General features: G+C 51.4%; 1 long non-coding RNA gene across 1 annotated transcript in view; it reads right to left on the bottom strand.

The window, feature by feature from the left end:
• LOC138658093 (uncharacterized) overlaps positions 1-17,618 on the bottom strand; it is a 159,324-nt gene extending 141,706 nt beyond the window's left edge. Inside the window, exon 1 of the long non-coding RNA XR_011317336.1 lies at positions 17,539-17,618. This is a non-coding gene — a long non-coding RNA (uncharacterized lncRNA). The remainder of the gene's footprint in view (positions 1-17,538) is intronic.
• Positions 17,619-18,416: the final 798 nt, after the last annotated feature.

Here is an 18,416-nt window from a genome sequence, read left to right as displayed (position 1 = left end):
AATAGTGGAAAAACACTATATAGGATAACCGAGAGGAGGGCATTTGGCCTTGCAGCGCCGTTTACGGCTGTCTGCACGGTCTCCGTGTGAGCCCAGCTCGCCCTGTAGTCTGTGTGCAGCCATAGCCGGTTGGATTCAGCTCAGGGTTCGTTACTGGCTCATACCTTGAGAAAAATTTTCCTTTTTTTCAAATAGTGCAGCCTGTTTAAAATTTGAAAAAAAAAATTCCTATTAGTGTCTTTCCACTCGTATCCAGCTAAATAGTGGAAAAACACTATATAGGATAACCTAGAGGAGGGTTTTTTGGCCTTGCAGCGCCGTTTACGGCTGTCTGCACGGTCTCTGTGTGAGCGCAGCTCGCCCTGTAGTCTGTGTGCAGCCATAGCCGGTTGGATTCAGCTCAGGGTGCGTTACTGCCTCATACCTTGAAAAACAATTTCCTTTTTTTCAAATAGTGCAGCCAGTTTAAAATTTGAAAAAAAAAATTCCTATTAGTGTCTTTCCACTCGTATCCAGCTAAATAGTGGAAAAACACTATATAGGATAACCGAGAGGAGGGTTTCTTGGCCTTGCAGCGCCGTTTACGGCTGTCTGCACGGTCTCCGTGTGATTTAAACTAGCTCTGTAGCCCGATCTGCACCAAAAAAAAGGTTAAGTTCACCAAACACAACTTACACTTGTGTAGGCCACATTTGCAAAATAATAAAGTTTAGTCCACAATTTACAACATTAGTGTTTCTTACACCTGTTAGGAGGAGCATTACAGGAATAAGCACACTAAGGCCTTAGTACTTTTCTGCTTATCTTTATCTGTCAACCAAGATGAAGAGGGCAGGGAGTAAGGCACGTGGGCGTGGGCGCGGAGCAGGGAGAGGAGCAGGGAGAGGACGTGGTGATTCTGTGCCTGCTGCGGGCGCCGGTGACTCGTCGTCACTCAGTTTCAGCAGGGAACAGTCCTTCATGCGCAGCTTTGTCGGAGAGCGCCGTGCACCGCTGCTGCGTGAAGACCAAATTGAAGCCGTTGTCGGGTGGATGGCAGCTAACGCCTCGGCATCGACTTCAGTTAGTGCCACATCCTCTCAGGCACAGAGCACTGGAGAGCAGCCATCTGTCTCTTCACCACCTGCCAAATTGGCCAGGCAGTCAGAGAGCCCAGGACAGGAGCCGTCTCTACTTCTGTTCTCTGAATCTCTTGGCTTGGAAACAGGGGGCCAGCCAAGCAGCATTGGAGAAATGGAAGAAGAGGCAGTGTGCAGTGATGCCCAACACCTTTTTCTCTCTGACTCTGAAGAGGCAGGTGGGCCAGTGCCTCCGGTGACCACAGCGCAGTACGCATCTGATGATGAAACTCAGGTGCCGCTTTCTCGTGCGTACTGTGCTGCTGAGACTACCCAGGAGGAGCAGTTGGTGGCAGAGGGTAGTGGAGATGATGAGGTCCTTGACCCATCGTGGCGTGAGGAACAGGAAGGTGGTGGGAGCAGCTCAGAGGAAGAGCTTCCTCTTACGGGCCAAAGAGGGAGAGGGAGGGGGAAGACTGCGGAGCCTGTAGCCTCCACTTTGGCACCCGTTAGGAGCCTGTCTCTTTCCAAAGCCAAAAAGGGCGCTCCCAAGACTTGCAGTGCCTGGTCCTTTTTTGACACAGTTGCAGATGACATTTGTTTTGTCAAATGCAAGCTGTGTCATCATAAAGTAAAAAGAGGGAAAAATGTCAGCAACCTCAATACCACAAATATGTGGAAACATGTGCGGACCAGGCACGCGGTGGAGTTACAGAAACACACTGAAGATGTAGGCCAACCAACAGCGGCAGCTACCACCTCTTCAGCTCGTGTTGCCTCTTCCTCCAGCTCACGCACAGCTGGTTTGGCTTCCTCCCAGAGACCTTGTGTAATTCCACCCACAGCACCACCTTCCCAATCATCCTCACACTCCCAGTCTACTCTACAGCCATCGGTAGTACAGGCATGGGAGAAAAGGCGGGCATTCTCGGCCAACCACCCCCGAGCACAGGCTCTGAATGCAGGCATTGCCAAACTGTTGTCCCTGGAAATGCTCTCGTTCAGGCTGGTGGAGACTGACAGCTTCCGTGACTTGATGGCATTGGCAGTCCCACAGTACAAGGTGCCCAGCCGCTTTTACTTCAGCAGGCAGGCTGTCCCTGCCCTGCACAGGCATGTTGAGGCAAACATAAAACATGCGCTACTGAACGCCGTCAGTAGCAAGGTCCACCTCACCACCGATGCGTGGACCAGTCAGCATGGACAGGGGCGATATGTTTCCCTCACTGCCCATTGGGTTAATGTTGTTGAGCCAGGTACAGATCGTGCGAGTGGCGCAGGACGTGTCCTGCCCACTCCAAGGATTGCAGGAATCCAGTCTGTACGCATCGACTCCTCCTCTTACACCAGTTCCTCTGATTCCTCTCTGCAGGATCCGTCACAGTCCACCCCCACATGGACCCGTGAACGTTTACCTATGACCGACATGAGCACAGCCGTGGCCAAACGTCAGCAGGCCGTCTTGAAACTAGTTTCATTGGGGCATCGAAGCCACACAGCGCAGGAGCTCTGGAATGCTATAAAGCAGGAGAGCGATGTGTGGTTACTGCCAGCGAATCTCCAGCCAGGCATGGTAGTGTGTGACAATGGCCGAAATCTGGTGGCAGCTTTGGCCCTTGGCAACCTCACTCACATCCCATGTCTGGCACATGTGCTCAATTTGGTTGTGCAGAGTTTTCTGAGGGACTATCCGGATCTTGATGCCCTGCTGCACAAGGTCCGCCTAGAGTGTGCTCACTTGCGGCGTTCCAGCTTGGCCAGATCCCGCATTGCTGCTCTGCAGCGCCGATTCCGCCTTCCGGAACACCGCATCATATGTGACCTACCTACCCGGTGGAATTCCACGTTACATATGTTGGAGCGGTTGTGTGAGCAGCAGCAAGCAGTTATGGAGTACCAGCTGCATCAGGCGCAAAGAAGTCGCAGTCAGCGCCGATCAGACTTCACAACCACAGAGTGGGCCACTATGAAGGACGTCTGCCAGGTTTTGCGTCCTTTTGATTATTCCACGCGGATGGCAAGTGCAGATGATGCACTAGTCAGCATGACTGTCCCCCTTATCTGCCTGCTTCAGCAAACTTTGCAAGGGTTAAGGGATGATGTGGTGGAAGAGGTGGAGGATGAGGAGTCACCTTTTCCATCAGCTTCTGGAGAGTCAGCGCCACGTGGTTCCTCACAAAGGGGTACGCAGGGGCCAATTTGTGAGGAGGATGAGGAGGAGTCAATGGAGGAGGAAGAGCTCCGTCCAGAGGAGGAAGCGACACAATTGTCCAGTGGTCAGTGTGTACAGCGAGGGTGGGGTGATGACGAGCGGGCAGAGATCATGTCTCAAGCAGGGGACAGCGTTTCTGGGCCGGTTGGCACTCTGCAGCACATGGTGGATTTCATGCTGCAGTGCCTGAGAAACGACCGCCGCATCGACCACATTCTCAACATGCCTGATTATTGGGTGTTCACCCTCCTCGATCCTCGCTACCGGGACAACGTCCAAAACCTCATCCCTGCGTTGACCCGGGAGCGTAAATTGCGGGAGTACCACGACACACTGGTGAATTCCATCATCTTCTCCTGTCCAACTGAGAGGAGTGCTGCTAGTGCTTTACAAAGCAGCTCAGTGCGTCGAGGCAGTGGGGGAGGCTCTGCCCAAAGAGGGAGCAGAAGCAGTGCCTCTGCCCAAGGCAAGCCCAGTATGGCACAACTCTGGCACACTTTTGTGTGCCCGCCCCAAATGTCTACACCATCACCGGCGGCTCCAGTCAGCAGGAGGCAACGGTTCCGTCAGATGGTGACAGACTACATGGCTTGCCCTCTTACTGTACTCCCAGACGGCTCTTCCCCGTTCAAGTTTTGGGTCTCTAAGCTGGATACATGGCCAGAGCTAAGCCAGTATGCATTGGAGGTGCTGGCTTGCCCTGCGGCTAGTGTCTTATCGGAACGTGTCTTTAGTGCCGCAGGTGGTGTACTAACAGACCGTCGCATGCGACTATCCTCCGATAACGTTGACCGGCTTACTTTCCTGAAAATGAACCAGGCCTGGATCTCGCAGGAATTTGCCACTCCTCTGCCTGATTAAGTAATTGGGTGTCATCCAGGTCTCCTGCTGTGTTCATCTTTCTACCACCTGAACTGCTATTCCTGGGCTCCAACACCGCCAGTTGCGGCTCAGAAGTGCAGGCTGCACAGTAAAAACATACGACCCAGTGTTATTGGGTTTCAGTAACGTCAGCTGATCCCCAGCTGTGTAGCCGGCAATGTGTCCTGCGACCGCCACGCTGGCACAACAACCTAAATGTAAGGGAACCTGTCCCCCCCCCCCCCCCCCCCGTCGTTTGTTACTGAAAAAGCCATCTTGTGCAGCAGTAATGCTGCACAAGGAAAAGGTAGCTCTTTTTTTTTAGCTCTTTGCACACGCAGAACTTAACACTTATAAAATGTGTTCACTGATACCGTTATACCGTCCCGGAGCTGGGACTTTCCTTCGTAATGTGACGCAGCACAGCCGTCATTCCTACCCCCTTGGTGCCATGCGCTGCCTCCTCAGCGTTGTTTTAAGCTGTCACGGAGCCTGCGCTGTTCTGTTATCCCTTGGGCATGCCCTATTTGCGCTGCCTGTCTTCTGACATAATTTGGTGTCAGGCTGGCTGCGCCTGTGCGGCCGCGGTGCCCGAGATCCCGCCTCGCAGTGTCTTCTGATTGAGTCACACTGCGGGCCTGGGATCCATGGGCATGCGCAGTGCATATCTTCCCCTCGGGCTCTCGCTCATTTCCCTCCGCCTTCTTTAGACTGTGCGCCGTCAGCTGATCCCTAGCATGCCACGGCCGTGACACCGCACAGTCTGAAGAAGAGGGAAGGAGGGGAGTGAGAGTCGAGGTTATGCACTGTGCATGCCCATGGTTCCAAGGCCCGCAGTGGGATTACGTTAGATGAGACTGCGAGGTGGGATCTGGAGCAGCGTGGACGCACAGGCACTAACAGCCTGACACCAAATTATGTCAGAAGACAGGCAGCGCTAATTGGGCATGGCCAAGGGCTAACAGAACAGCGCAGGCTCCGTGGCAGCTTAAAACAACGCTGAGGAGGCAGCGCACGGCATCAAGGGGATAGGAATGACAGCTGTGCTGTGTCCCATTACGAAGGAAATTCGCACCTCCGGAACGGTTTAACGGTATAAAGGGACACATTTTTAGTGTTTACTTCGGTGTTTGCAAGGAGCATAATTAAAAGAGCAACCTTTTCCTTTTGCATCCTTAGTGCTGCACAACATGGCTCTTTCAGCTACAAACGTCTTGGGGGGGGGGGGTTAAAGGTTTCCTTTCAACTTGCTCCAATCAGGCTTCGGCCTACACTCTGTTCCTCTGCTCCTCCTGCTGTCCCTGGGCTCTAACACCGCCAGTTGGTGCCTGGAAGTGCTGTGTGCACAGTCAACAGTCGCTCCTCTGTTATTGGGGTTCAGTAACGTCAGCTGATCCCCAGCTGTGTGTGCGGCAATACCTCCAATCTGCTCCTCCTGCTGTCCCTGGGCTCTAACACCGCCAGTTGGTGCCTGGAAGTGCTGTGTGCACAGTCAACAGTCGCTCCTCTGTTATTGGGGTTCAGTAACGTCAGCTGATCCCCAGCTGTGTATCCGGCAACGTGTCATGCGACCGCCACGCTGGCACAACTAAAATGTAAGGGGACCTGTCCCCCCCCCCCCCTAGGCGTTTGTTACTGAAAGAGCCACCATGTGCAGCACTAATACTGCACAAGGGAAAGGTCGCTCTTGAAATTATGCTCCTTGCAAACGCTGAACTACACACTCATGTAATGTGTCCCCTCACACCGTCCAACCGTCCTGGAGGTGGGACTTTCCTTTGTAATGTGACGCAGCACAGCCGTCATTGCTACCCCCTTGGCACCGTGCGCTGCCTCCTTAGCGTTGTTTGATTCCGTCATGGACCCTGCGCTGTTATGTTATCCCTTGGCCATGCACAGTTTGCGCTGCCCGTCCTCTGACATCATTTGTTGTCGTCCTGGCTGCGCCTGTGCGTCCACGCTGCCCGAAATCACACCTCGCAGTGTCGTCTAATGTGATCCCACAGTGGGCCTGGTATCCATGGCCATGCGCAGTGCATATACTAGCCTCTCACTCCCCTTCTTCACGCTTCTTCAGACTAGGCGGCGTCAGCTGATCCCTAATAGCATGCCACGGCCGTGACGCCGCACAGTCTGAAGAAGCAGGAAGGAGGTGAGTGAGAGGCGATGATATGCACTGCGCATGCCCATGGATCCCTGGCCCGCAGTGGGACTACATTAGATGACACTGCAAGGTTGGATCTCGGGCAGCTTGGACGCACAGGCACTGCCAGCCTGACACCTACATGATGTCAGAAGACGGGCACCGCTAACTGTGCATGGCCAAGGGATAACATTACAGTGCGGGCTCCGTGACAGAACCAAACAACGTTGAGGAGGTGGTGCCCGGCACCAAGGGGGTTGGAATGACGGCTGTGCTGTGTCACATTACAAAGGAAAGTCCCACTTCCGGGATGGTTTGACGGTGTGAGGGGACACATTATATGAGTGTGTACTTCAGCGTTTGCAAGGAGCATAATTTTCGGAGCCACCATTTTCCATGTGCAGTATTACTGCTGTACAAGATGGCTCTTTCAGCAACAAATGCCTGGGGGGGGGGTTAAAGGTTCCCTTTCAACTTGCTCCACTGCAGGCTTCGGCCTACACTCTGCTCCTCTTTGATTCCCTGGGTTTCAACACTGTCAGTTGCCACCTGGAAGTGTTGTCTACACAGAAAAAAACACTAGGTGATGTGTCAGTGGGGTTCAGCACCGCCAGCTGTTCCCCTGCTGTGTAGTCGGCAACGTGTCCAGCACAAGCCACGCTGGCACAACAGAACAAAAGCTGCCACCAGTGCAGGCTTCGGCCTACACTCTGCTCCTCTCCTCCTCCTGCTGACCCTGGGCTCAAACACCGCTAGTTTTTGCCCGGAAGTGCTAGCTGCACAGAGAAAAACACCAGCCAATGTGTTAGTGGGGTTCAGCAACGCCAGCTGTTCCCCTGCTGTGTAGCCGGCAACGTGACCTGCAAACGCCATGCAGGCACAGGAACTGAAATTAAAAGGGAACCTGGCCCCACCCCCCCAGGTGTTTCTATGTATAACAGCCACCTAGTACAGCAGTACTGCTGCATTTGTACAAGGTGGCTGACTTTTTCTCCTTGCCCACGTGGAACTCAACACGTACAAAATGTGTCTCATTGAGACCATTCCACTGTCCCTGAGGTGTGACTTTCCTTTGTAATGATACGCAGCACCCCCCTTGGTAGCGTTTCCCGTCTTTTGTCATCATGGTTAGCTGGCTGCGCCTGTGCATCCGCCCTGCTAGAAACAACGCCCCTCGTTGTCATATTTATTTTGTCAGCGAGGGTGTGGTTTATGGGCACGAGCAGTGCATATGTTCGCCTGTCTTAACTCATCTCCTTCCGCCTTCTTCAGACTGTGCGGCCTCCTGGCCGTGGTAGGCGATAAGGGATCAGCTGAGGCCGCCCAGTCTGGAGCAGGTGTAAGGACATGTGTAAGCGGCAAACCTATTTACTGCACAAGGCCACGAATCCCAGCCACGCAGTGTGATTTTTGTGAAAACACACTGTGGGTCTGGGATTCATGTCCATCGCTAACCGCAACGGCCGACATGAAATGAGGTCAGAAGACAGGAAGCGCTCACAGCGCATGGCCAAGGGATCACAATAGCGCAGACTCCTGTACAGCAAATAACAACGCTCAGGAATCTGCGCCCAGTACCTAGGTGCAAATTTTGACACCTGTGCTGCGTCTCGTTAAAAAGACAAGTCACGCCTCCACAACTGTTTGACAGTATAATGGGCTAAATAGTGTACGTGTTTAATTCAGCGTGTGCAAGGAGCAAAATTAAATAGAGCAACCTTTGACTTGTGCATCATTAATGCTGCACAAGGTGTGGCTCTTGTACCTTGCAACACCTGAGGGGGGGGTTAAAGGTAACCTTTGAAATTGGTTCAACTAGGCTTCGGCCTACACTCTGCTCCTCTCCTCCTCCTGCTGACCCTGGGCTCAAACACCGCTAGTTTTTGCCCGGAAATGCTAGCTGCACAGAGAAAAACACCAGCCAATGTGTTAGTGGGGTTCAGCACCGCCAGCTGTTCCCCTGCTGTGTAGTCGGCAACGTGTCCAGCACAAGCCACGCTGGCACAACCGACCAAAAGCTGCCACCAGTGCAGGCTTCGGCCTACACTTTGCTCCTCTCCTCCTCCTGCTGACCCTGGGCTCAAACAACGCCAGTTTCTGCCCGGACATGCTAGCTGCACAGAGAAAAACACCAGCCAATGTGTTAGTGGGGTTCAGCACCGCCTGCTGTTCCCCCGCTGTGTAGCCGGCATCGTGTCCAGCACAAGCCACGCTGGCACAACCGACCAAAAGCTGCCACCAGTGCAGGCTTCGGCCTACACTTTGCTCCTCTCCTCCTCCTCCTGCTGACCCTGGGCTCTAACACCGCTAGTTTTTGCCCGGACATGCAATCTGCACAGAGAAAAACACCAGTCAATGTGTCAGTGGGGTTCAGCAACGCCAGCTGTTCCCCTGCTGTGTAGCTTGCAACGTGACCTGCAAACGCCACGCAGGCACATGAACTGAAATTGAAGGGAGCCTGCCCCCCACCCACAGGTGTTTCTATGTATATCAGCCACCTTGTACAGCAGTACTGCTGCATTTGTACGAGGTGGCTGACTTTTTCTCCTTGCCCACGTGGAACTCAACACGTACAAAATGTGTCTCATTAGAGACCATTACAATGTCCCTGAGGTGTGACTTTCCTTTGTAATGACACGCAGCACCACCCTTGTTAGCGCTGCCCGTCTTTTGACATCATTGGTTAGCTGGCTGCGCCTGTGCATCTCCCCTGCTCGAAACAACGGCCCTCGGTGTCTTATTTTTTTGGACAGCGAGGGTGTGATTGATGGGCATGTGCAGTGCATATGTTTGCCTGTGTTCACTCATCTCCTTCCGCCTTCTTCAGACTGGGTGTCCTCATGGCCGCGGCAGGCGATAAGGGATCAGATGAGGCCGCCCAGTCTGAAGCAGGTGTAAGGACATGTGTGAGCGGCAAACCTATTTAGTGCACCAGGGCACGAATCCCAGCACCGCAGTGTGATTTTTTAAAAACACACTGTGGGTCTGGGATTCATGTCCATCGCTAACCGCAACGGCCGACATGAAATGAGGTCAGAAGACAGGAAGCGCTCACAGCGCATGGCCAAGGGATCACAATAGCGCAGACTCCTGTACAGCAAATAACAACGCTCAGGAATCTGCGCCCAGTACCTAGGTGCAAATTTTGACACCTGTGCTGCGTCTCGTTAAAAAGACAAGTCACGCCTCCACAACTGTTTGACAGTATAATGGGCTAAATAGTGTACGTGTTTAATTCAGCGTGTGCAAGGAGCAAAATTAAATAGAGCAACCTTTGACTTGTGCATCATTAATGCTGTTCAAGGTGTGGCTCTTGTACCTTGCAACACCTGAGGGGGGGGTTAAAGGTAACCTTTGAAATTGGTTCAACTAGGCTTCGGCCTACACTCTGCTCCTCTCCTCCTCCTGCTGACCCTGGGCTCAAACACCGCTAGTTTTTGCCCGGAAATGCTAGCTGCACAGAGAAAAACACCAGCCAATGTGTTAGTGGGGTTCAGCACCGCCAGCTGTTCCCCTGCTGTGTAGTCGGCAACGTGTCCAGCACAAGCCACGCTGGCACAACCGACCAAAAGCTGCCACCAGTGCAGGCTTCGGCCTACACTTTGCTCCTCTCCTCCTCCTGCTGACCCTGGGCTCAAACAACGCCAGTTTCTGCCCGGACATGCTAGCTGCACAGAGAAAAACACCAGTCAATGTGTCAGTGGGGTTCAGCAACGCCAGCTGTTCCCCTGCTGTGTAGCTTGCAACGTGACCTGCAAACGCCACGCAGGCACATGAACTGAAATTGAAGGGAGCCTGCCCCCCACCCACAGGTGTTTCTATGTATATCAGCCACCTTGTACAGCAGTACTGCTGCATTTGTACGAGGTGGCTGACTTTTTCTCCTTGCCCACGTGGAACTCAACACGTACAAAATGTGTCTCATTAGAGACCATTACAATGTCCCTGAGGTGTGACTTTCCTTTGTAATGACACGCAGCACCACCCTTGTTAGCGCTGCCCGTCTTTTGACATCATTGGTTAGCTGGCTGCGCCTGTGCATCTCCCCTGCTCGAAACAACGGCCCTCGGTGTCTTATTTTTTTGGACAGCGAGGGTGTGATTGATGGGCATGTGCAGTGCATATGTTTGCCTGTGTTCACTCATCTCCTTCCGCCTTCTTCAGACTGGGTGTCCTCATGGCCGCGGCAGGCGATAAGGGATCAGATGAGGCCGCCCAGTCTGAAGCAGGTGTAAGGACATGTGTGAGCGGCAAACCTATTTAGTGCACCAGGGCACGAATCCCAGCACCGCAGTGTGATTTTTTAAAAACACACTGTGGGTCTGGGATTCATGTCCATCGCTAACCGCAACGGCCGACATGAAATGAGGTCAGAAGACAGGAAGCGCTCACAGCGCATGGCCAAGGGATCACAATAGCGCAGACTCCTGTACAGCAAATAACAACGCTCAGGAATCTGCGCCCAGTACCTAGGTGCAAATTTTGACACCTGTGCTGCGTCTCGTTAAAAAGACAAGTCACGCCTCCACAACTGTTTGACAGTATAATGGGCTAAATAGTGTACGTGTTTAATTCAGCGTGTGCAAGGAGCAAAATTAAATAGAGCAACCTTTGACTTGTGCATCATTAATGCTGTTCAAGGTGTGGCTCTTGTACCTTGCAACACCTGAGGGGGGGGTTAAAGGTAACCTTTGAAATTGGTTCAACTAGGCTTCGGCCTACACTCTGCTCCTCTCCTCCTCCTGCTGACCCTGGGCTCAAACACCGCTAGTTTTTGCCCGGAAATGCTAGCTGCACAGAGAAAAACACCAGCCAATGTGTTAGTGGGGTTCAGCACCGCCAGCTGTTCCCCTGCTGTGCAGCTTGCAACGTGACCTGCAAACGCCACGCAGGCACATGAACTGAAATTGAAGGGAGCCTGCCCCCCACCCACAGGTGTTTCTATGTATATCAGCCACCTTGTACAGCAGTACTGCTGCATTTGTACGAGGTGGCTGACTTTTTCTCCTTGCCCACGTGGAACTCAACACGTAAAAAATGTGTCTCATTAGAGACCATTACAATGTCCCTGAGGTGTGACTTTCCTTTGTAATGACACGCAGCACCCCCATTGTTAGCGCTGCCCGTCTCCTGACATCATTGGTTGGCTGGCTGTGCCTGTGCGTCCCCCCTGCCCGACACAACGCCCCCCGTTGTCTCATATATTTTGACTGCGAGGGTGTGATTGATGGGCACGAGCAGTGCATATGTTCCCCTGTTTTCACTCCCCTCCTTCCGCCTTCTTCTGACTGTGCGGCCTCATGGCCGCGGCATGCGATAAGGGATCAGCTGAGGCCGCCCAGTCTGAAGCAGGTGTAAGGACATGTGTGAGCGGCGAACATATTTACTGCACAAGGCCACGAATCCCAGCACCGCAGTGTGACTTTAGGAAAAGCCACTGTGGGTCTGGGATTTATGGCCATCGTTAACCGCACCGGCCAACATGAAATGAGGTCATGAGACGGCCTGCACTAACAGGGTATTGCCAAGGGATAACACAAGAGCGCAGACTCCTGTACAGCAAATAACAACGCTCAGGAATCTGCGCCCAGTACCTAGGTGCAAATTTTGACACCTGTGCTGCGTCTCGTTAAAAAGACAAGTCACGCCTCCACAACTGTTTGACAGTATAATGGGCTAAATAGTGTACGTGTTTAATTCAGCGTGTGCAAGGAGCAAAATTAAATAGAGCAACCTTTGACTTGTGCATCATTAATGCTGTTCAAGGTGTGGCTCTTGTACCTTGCAACACCTGAGGGGGGGGTTAAAGGTAACCTTTGAAATTGGTTCAACTAGGCTTCGGCCTACACTCTGCTCCTCTACTCCTCCTGCTGACCCTGGGCTCAAACACCGCTAGTTTTTGCCCGGAAATGCTAGCTGCACAGAGAAAAACACCAGCCAATGTGTTAGTGGGGTTCAGCACCGCCAGCTGTTCCCCTGCTGTGTAGTCGGCAACGTGTCCAGCACAAGCCACGCTGGCACAACAGAACAAAAGCTGCCACCAGTGCAGGCTTCGGCCTACACTTTGCTCCTCTCCTCCTCCTGCTGACCCTGGGCTCAAACAACGCCAGTTTCTGCCCGGACATGCTAGCTGCACAGAGAAAAACACCAGCCAATGTGTTAGTGTGGTTCAGCACCGCCAGCTGTTCCCCCGCTGTGTAGCCGGCATCGTGTCCAGCACAAGCCACGCTGGCACAACCGACCAAAAGCTGCCACCAGTGCAGGCTTCGGCCTACACTTTGCTCCTCTCCTCCTCCTCCTGCTGACCCTGGGCTCTAACACCGCTAGTTTTTGCCCGGACATGCAATCTGCACAGAGAAAAACACCAGTCAATGTGTCAGTGGGGTTCAGCAACGCCAGCTGTTCCCCTGCTGTGTAGCTTGCAACGTGACCTGCAAACGCCACGCAGGAACATGAACTGAAATTGAAGGGAGCCTGCCCCCCACCCCCCCAGGTGTTTCTATGTATAACAGCCACCTTGTACAGCAGTACTGCTGCATTTGTACAAGGTGGCTGATGTTTTCTCCTTGCCCACGTGGAACTCAACACGTACAAAATGTGTCTCTTTGAGACCATTCCACTGTCCCTGAGGTGTGACTTTCCTTTCTAATGATACGCAGCACCCCCCTTGGTAGCGCTTCCCGTCTTCTGACATCATTGGTTGGCTACTTGCGCCTGTTCGTCCGCCCTGCCTGAATAAAATGCTCCTCGTTGTCTTAATTATTTTGACTGCGAGGGTGTGATTGATGGGCACGAGCAGTGCATATCTTCGCCTGTCTTAACTCATCTCCTTCCGCCTTCTTCAGACTGTGCAGCCTCATGGCCGCGGCATGCGAGAAGGGATCAGCAGAGGCCGCCCAGTCTGAAGCAGGTGTAAGGACGTGTGTGAGCGGCCAAAATATTTACTGCTCAAGGCCACGAATCCCAGCACCGCAGTGTGACTTTAGGAAAAGCCACTGTGGGTCTGGGATTTATGGCCATCGTTAACCGCACCGGCCAACATGAAATGAGGTCATAAGATGGGCAGCGCTAACAGGGCATTGCCAAGGGATAACACAAGAGCGCAGACTCCTGTACAGCAAATAACAACGCTCAGGAAGCTGCGCCAAGCACCAAGGCGTTATTTTGGACACCTGTGCTGCGTCTCATCAAAAAACCAAGTCACGCATCCACTACAGTTTTACTGTAGAATGGGGTAAATTGTGTATGTCTTTCATTCAGCGTGTGCAAGTAGAATGAAATAGAGCAACCTTTCACTTGTGCAGCATTAATACTGCACAAGGTGTGTCTCTTGTACTTTGTAACACCTGAGGGGGGGGTTAAAGGTTTCCTTTGAAATTGGTTCAACTAGGCTTCGGCCTACACTCTGCTCCTCTCCTCCTCCTCCTGCTTCAACACGGGCTCTAACATCGCAAGTTTTTGCCCGCAAGTGCTAGCTGCACAGATAAAAACACACGCCATTGTGTTAGTGGGGTTCAGCAACGCCAGCTGTTCCCCCAGTGTGTAGCCGGCAAAGTGTCCTGCAAACGCAACGCAGACACAAAGCTGCCTCCAGTGCAGGCTTCGGCCTACACTCATCTCCCCCTGCTTACCCTTTGCTCCAACACCGCTAGTTGGGGCTCTAGGAAGACAATCTTTAATAGGCAAGGCAACGCATCCGGGTTCCAGCACCGCCAGCTGGTTCTCGGCAGTGTTCTTGTCACAGGTACTCCCTCGTGCCAAGCCTGGTTTCAGCACCGTCAGCTGTTTCCGGGTTGTGTCAACTTCACTGAGACGCCTATGCTTGCCCCGTCGTGGGGCGGTCGAGTTAGCCAACTCCAGGGTGCCTCCAGTTTAGGAGCTTCCTATGTGGGCTGCGTGAACTGGTAGTCAAGGCTGGTTCTGTAGTGCCAGTAGGCCCAGCTCCCCCTGTAGGACTGTTGGGGTTCGGTAACTGCGGCTGCCTCGCGGCCTAGCTGTTCTCTCCTCTCCTGTGGGCCTTGGGGTCCACCACCTGGTTCCAGCACCGTCAGCTGGTTCCGGGCCGAGCCTTTGGCTAAGGTGCCTCCTCCTGGGTATCCGAGTTCCGCCAACGCCAGGCGGTCCTTGGTAGTGCTTTTAAGCGCGGGCACCTACAGCTTAGTAACCGGGTTCCAGCACCGTCAGCTGGTCCTCGGTCGTGCCATTGGCTCTTGCACACTGGGGCAACGCATCCGGGTTCCAGCACCGCCAGCTGGTTCTCGGCAGTGTTCTTGTCACAGGTACTCCCTCGTGCCAAGCCTGGTTTCAGCACCGTCAGCTGTTTCCGGGTTGTGTCAACTTCACTGAGACGCCTATGCTTGCCCCGTCGTGGGGCGGTCGAGTTAGCCAACTCCAGGGTGCCTCCAGTTTAGGAGCTTCCTATGTGGGCTGCGTGAACTGGTAGTCAAGGCTGGTTCTGTAGTGCCAGTAGGCCCAGCTCCCCCTGTAGGACTGTTGGGGTTCGGTAACTGCGGCTGCCTCGCGGCCTAGCTGTTCTCTCCTCTCCTGTGGGCCTTCGGGTCCACCACCTGGTTCCAGCACCGTCAGCTGGTTCCGGGCCGAGCCTTTGGCTAAGGTGCCTCCTCCTGGGTATCCGAGTTCCGCCAACGCCAGGCGGTCCTTGGTAGTGCTTTTAAGCGCGGGCACCTACAGCTTAGTAACCGGGTTCCAGCACCGTCAGCTGGTCCTCGGTCGTGCCATTGGCTCTTGCACACTGGGGCAACGCATCCGGGTTCCAGCACCGCCAGCTGGTTCTCGGCAGTGTTCTTGTCACAGGTACTCCCTCGTGCCAAGCCTGGTTTCAGCACCGTCAGCTGTTTCCGGGTTGTGTCAACTTCACTGAGACGCCTATGCTTGCCCCGTCGTGGGGCGGTCGAGTTAGCCAACTCCAGGGTGCCTCCAGTTTAGGAGCTTCCTATGTGGGCTGCGTGAACTGGTAGTCAAGGCTGGTTCTGTAGTGCCAGTAGGCCCAGCTCCCCCTGTAGGACTGTTGGGGTTCGGTAACTGCGGCTGCCTCGCGGCCTAGCTGTTCTCTCCTCTCCTGTGGGCCTTCGGGTCCACCACCTGGTTCCAGCACCGTCAGCTGGTTCTCGGCAGTGTCTTTTGCTCTTGTACCTTCTGCTCCCCATCCTGGTTCCAGTACCGTCAGCTGGTTCCGGGCAGAGCCTTTGGCTTAGGTGCCTCCTTCTGGGTATCCAAGTTCCACCAATGTCAGGTGGTCCTTGGTAGTGCTTTCAGGCACGGGTACCTCCTGCTTAGTAACCGGGTTCCAGTAACGTCAGCTGGTCCTTGGTAGTTCCATTGGCTCTTGGACATTCGGCTACCCATCCGGGTTCCAGTACCGTCAGCTGGTTCTCGGCAGTGTCTTTTGCTCTTGTACCTTCTGCTCCCCATCCTGGTTCCAGTAACGTCATCTGGTTCCGGGCAGAGCCTTTGGCTTAGGTGCCTCCTTCTGGGTATCCGAGTTCCGCCAACGTCAGGCGGTCCTTGGTAGTGCTTTTTAGCACGGGTACCTCCTGCTTAGTAACCGGGTTCCAGTAACGTCAGCTGGTCCTCGGTAGTTCCATAGGCTCTTGAACCTTCGGGTAGCCATCCGAGTTCCAGTTCCATCAGCTGGTTCTTGGCATTTTCTCAGCCTTCTTGTACCTTCTGCTACATTTCCAAGTTGAAGACCCTAACGTCGACAACCCGGAAGACCACCCCGATGACGACGACCCGGAAGACCACCCCGATGACGACGACGACGACGACGGCGGAGACGACGACGGCTGAGACGACGACGGCGGAGATGACGACACTGGAGACGAAGACCCTGGAGACGACAACATGGAAGACCGAGAAGCAGAAGAACAAGAGGCTGCAGAACAAAGAGCAGAAGAACATTAAGCATAAGACTTAATATCAGAGCAAAAGATATTATCTAAATTATATGCAGAAGAAGACTAAGCAGTGTATGGGGGTGAGTCCGTTCCTCCTCGTGGTGCCCCTGGATAAAGCCTGATGCTGCAGGCCAAACTGAACGCGGACAAATGTAACTTTTGTGACTGGCAGAACGGAAGGTGTAATCTTCCAACTTTTATAGATAACAACTACGGGAATGCCTGTCACAAATGAGAATATGATGAAGAAGTAGAATAGGAAGAATAATAACAGTGGAATAAAAAGAATATGTAGAATAGGAAGAATAATAATAGTTGAAGAAAATGAATATGAAGAATGTAATAAAAAAAAAAATAGGTAGAAGATGAAGAAGAAGATGAATAAGGTGAAGAAGTTGATGTCAAGGATGCTGATGATGATGAAGATGAAAGTGTGGGAAAAGAAAAAAAAAAAAAAGAAAAAAAAGAAGGGGAAGGGCGTGGAATAGTGAAACATCAATATCTGACAAAATAAAAAAAATTTACATACTCAATATCTTTTTCAATCCGAACTTCTTTAAAAAAAAAAAAAAAACATGCTATTCTATTTGATTGGACTAATCCTCATTGCCTTTAATGTCTCCGCCACCTCCCCCATACATCCTACATTATTCTTAGTTGTTTTCCTTCAGGTAGAATGAACCTACAAGGAAAGAAAGGGTTTATTTTAATTCCGATATTTTGGTCCCATTGACTTGCATTGGGATCGGGTATCGGTATCGGCGATATCCGATATTTTTTGAATATCGGCCGATCCAAACCGATACCGATACTTTCCGATATCGGAAGGTATCGCTCAACACTAGTTATAACGTAACGTTTCGGCCAATTATGGCCTTCATCAGACTAGGATACAAATAAAAAATATAACAAAATTTCACAAACAACATCACTCCATAATGTATAAAACAAAAAAACAAATACACAATAAGAGAACAATTTCTATCTCATACTGCACATATTTTATCATATAGCAAAAAAACCTTGTATCACCAAGGTGATAATGATGTCCATAATTAACAAAAAGAACAGTCAGCGGAAGTGGTTTTACATAATGAACACAGAAATACTATATGTGGCCAATTTTCTTCAATTACAATTATCCTTTTCCTGGAATCACTCCACTTTAATCACCTGTACTCTCAATAATGTACAAAATATCCCAAAAAAAAAAAATATATATACAAAAAAGAAAAAACTTCATATGAAAACCAAAATATAAAAGGAAAAAAGTATTATTTCATACATTACACCTATGTAGAATCCTACCAAATACTAATAGTCCCTAAGGTAGACATAAATGCTTACCGCAATATGCAGAGCTTGTATAGACCACCATAAGTGTACTAAATGTGACTCCGTCAGGAGTTCTATAAGAGAAAGACACAACAGTCCAATCAGTAAAAGAAAAAGCGAAAGTGAAACTAAGAAAAAATAAACCACCGGCCAGTATCCAAAGGTTATCGACTAACTACATCAGAACCCAAAGAGGGGGCTTACCGCAAGTGTGTCCGGTGAATCACAGCAGTAGTCCGCGGTGCAGGGGTGCAGTTTTTAGAATGGTGTCACTTTTGGGTATTTTCAGCCATATAGACCCCTCAAACTGACTTCAAATGTGAGGTGGTCCCTAAAAAAAATGGTTTTGTAAATTTCGTTGTAAAAATGAGAAATCGCTGGTCAAATTTTAACCCTTATAACTTCCTAGCAAAAAAAAATTTTGTTTCCAAAATTGTGCTGATGTAAAGTAAACATGTGGGAAATGTTATTTATTAACTATATTGTGTCACATAACTCTCTGGTTTAACAGAGTAAAAATTCAAAATATGAAAATTGCGAAATTTTCAAAATTTTCGCCAAATTTCCGTTTTTATCACAAATAAACGCAGAATTTATTGACCTAAATTTACCACTAACATGAAGCCCAATATGTCACGAAAAAACAATCTCAGAACCGCTAGGATCCGTTGAAGCGTTCCTGAGTTATTACCTCATAAAGGGACACTGGTCAGAATTGCAAAAAACGGCAAGGTCTTTAAAGGGAACCTGTCACCCCGTTTTTTGAGATTGAGATATAAATACTGTTAAATAGGGCCTGCGCTGTGTGTTACTATAGTGTATGTAGTGTACCCCGATTCCCCACCTATGCTGAGAAATAACTAACCAAAGTCGCCGTTTTCGCCTGTCAA

The sequence above is a fragment of the Ranitomeya imitator genome, chromosome 1 (assembly GCF_032444005.1).
Source record: "Ranitomeya imitator isolate aRanImi1 chromosome 1, aRanImi1.pri, whole genome shotgun sequence".
Taxonomy (NCBI): Eukaryota; Metazoa; Chordata; class Amphibia; order Anura; family Dendrobatidae; genus Ranitomeya; species Ranitomeya imitator.
The sequence above is the reverse complement of the archived record's forward strand: the minus strand, read 5'-3'. Positions and strand labels throughout refer to the sequence as shown.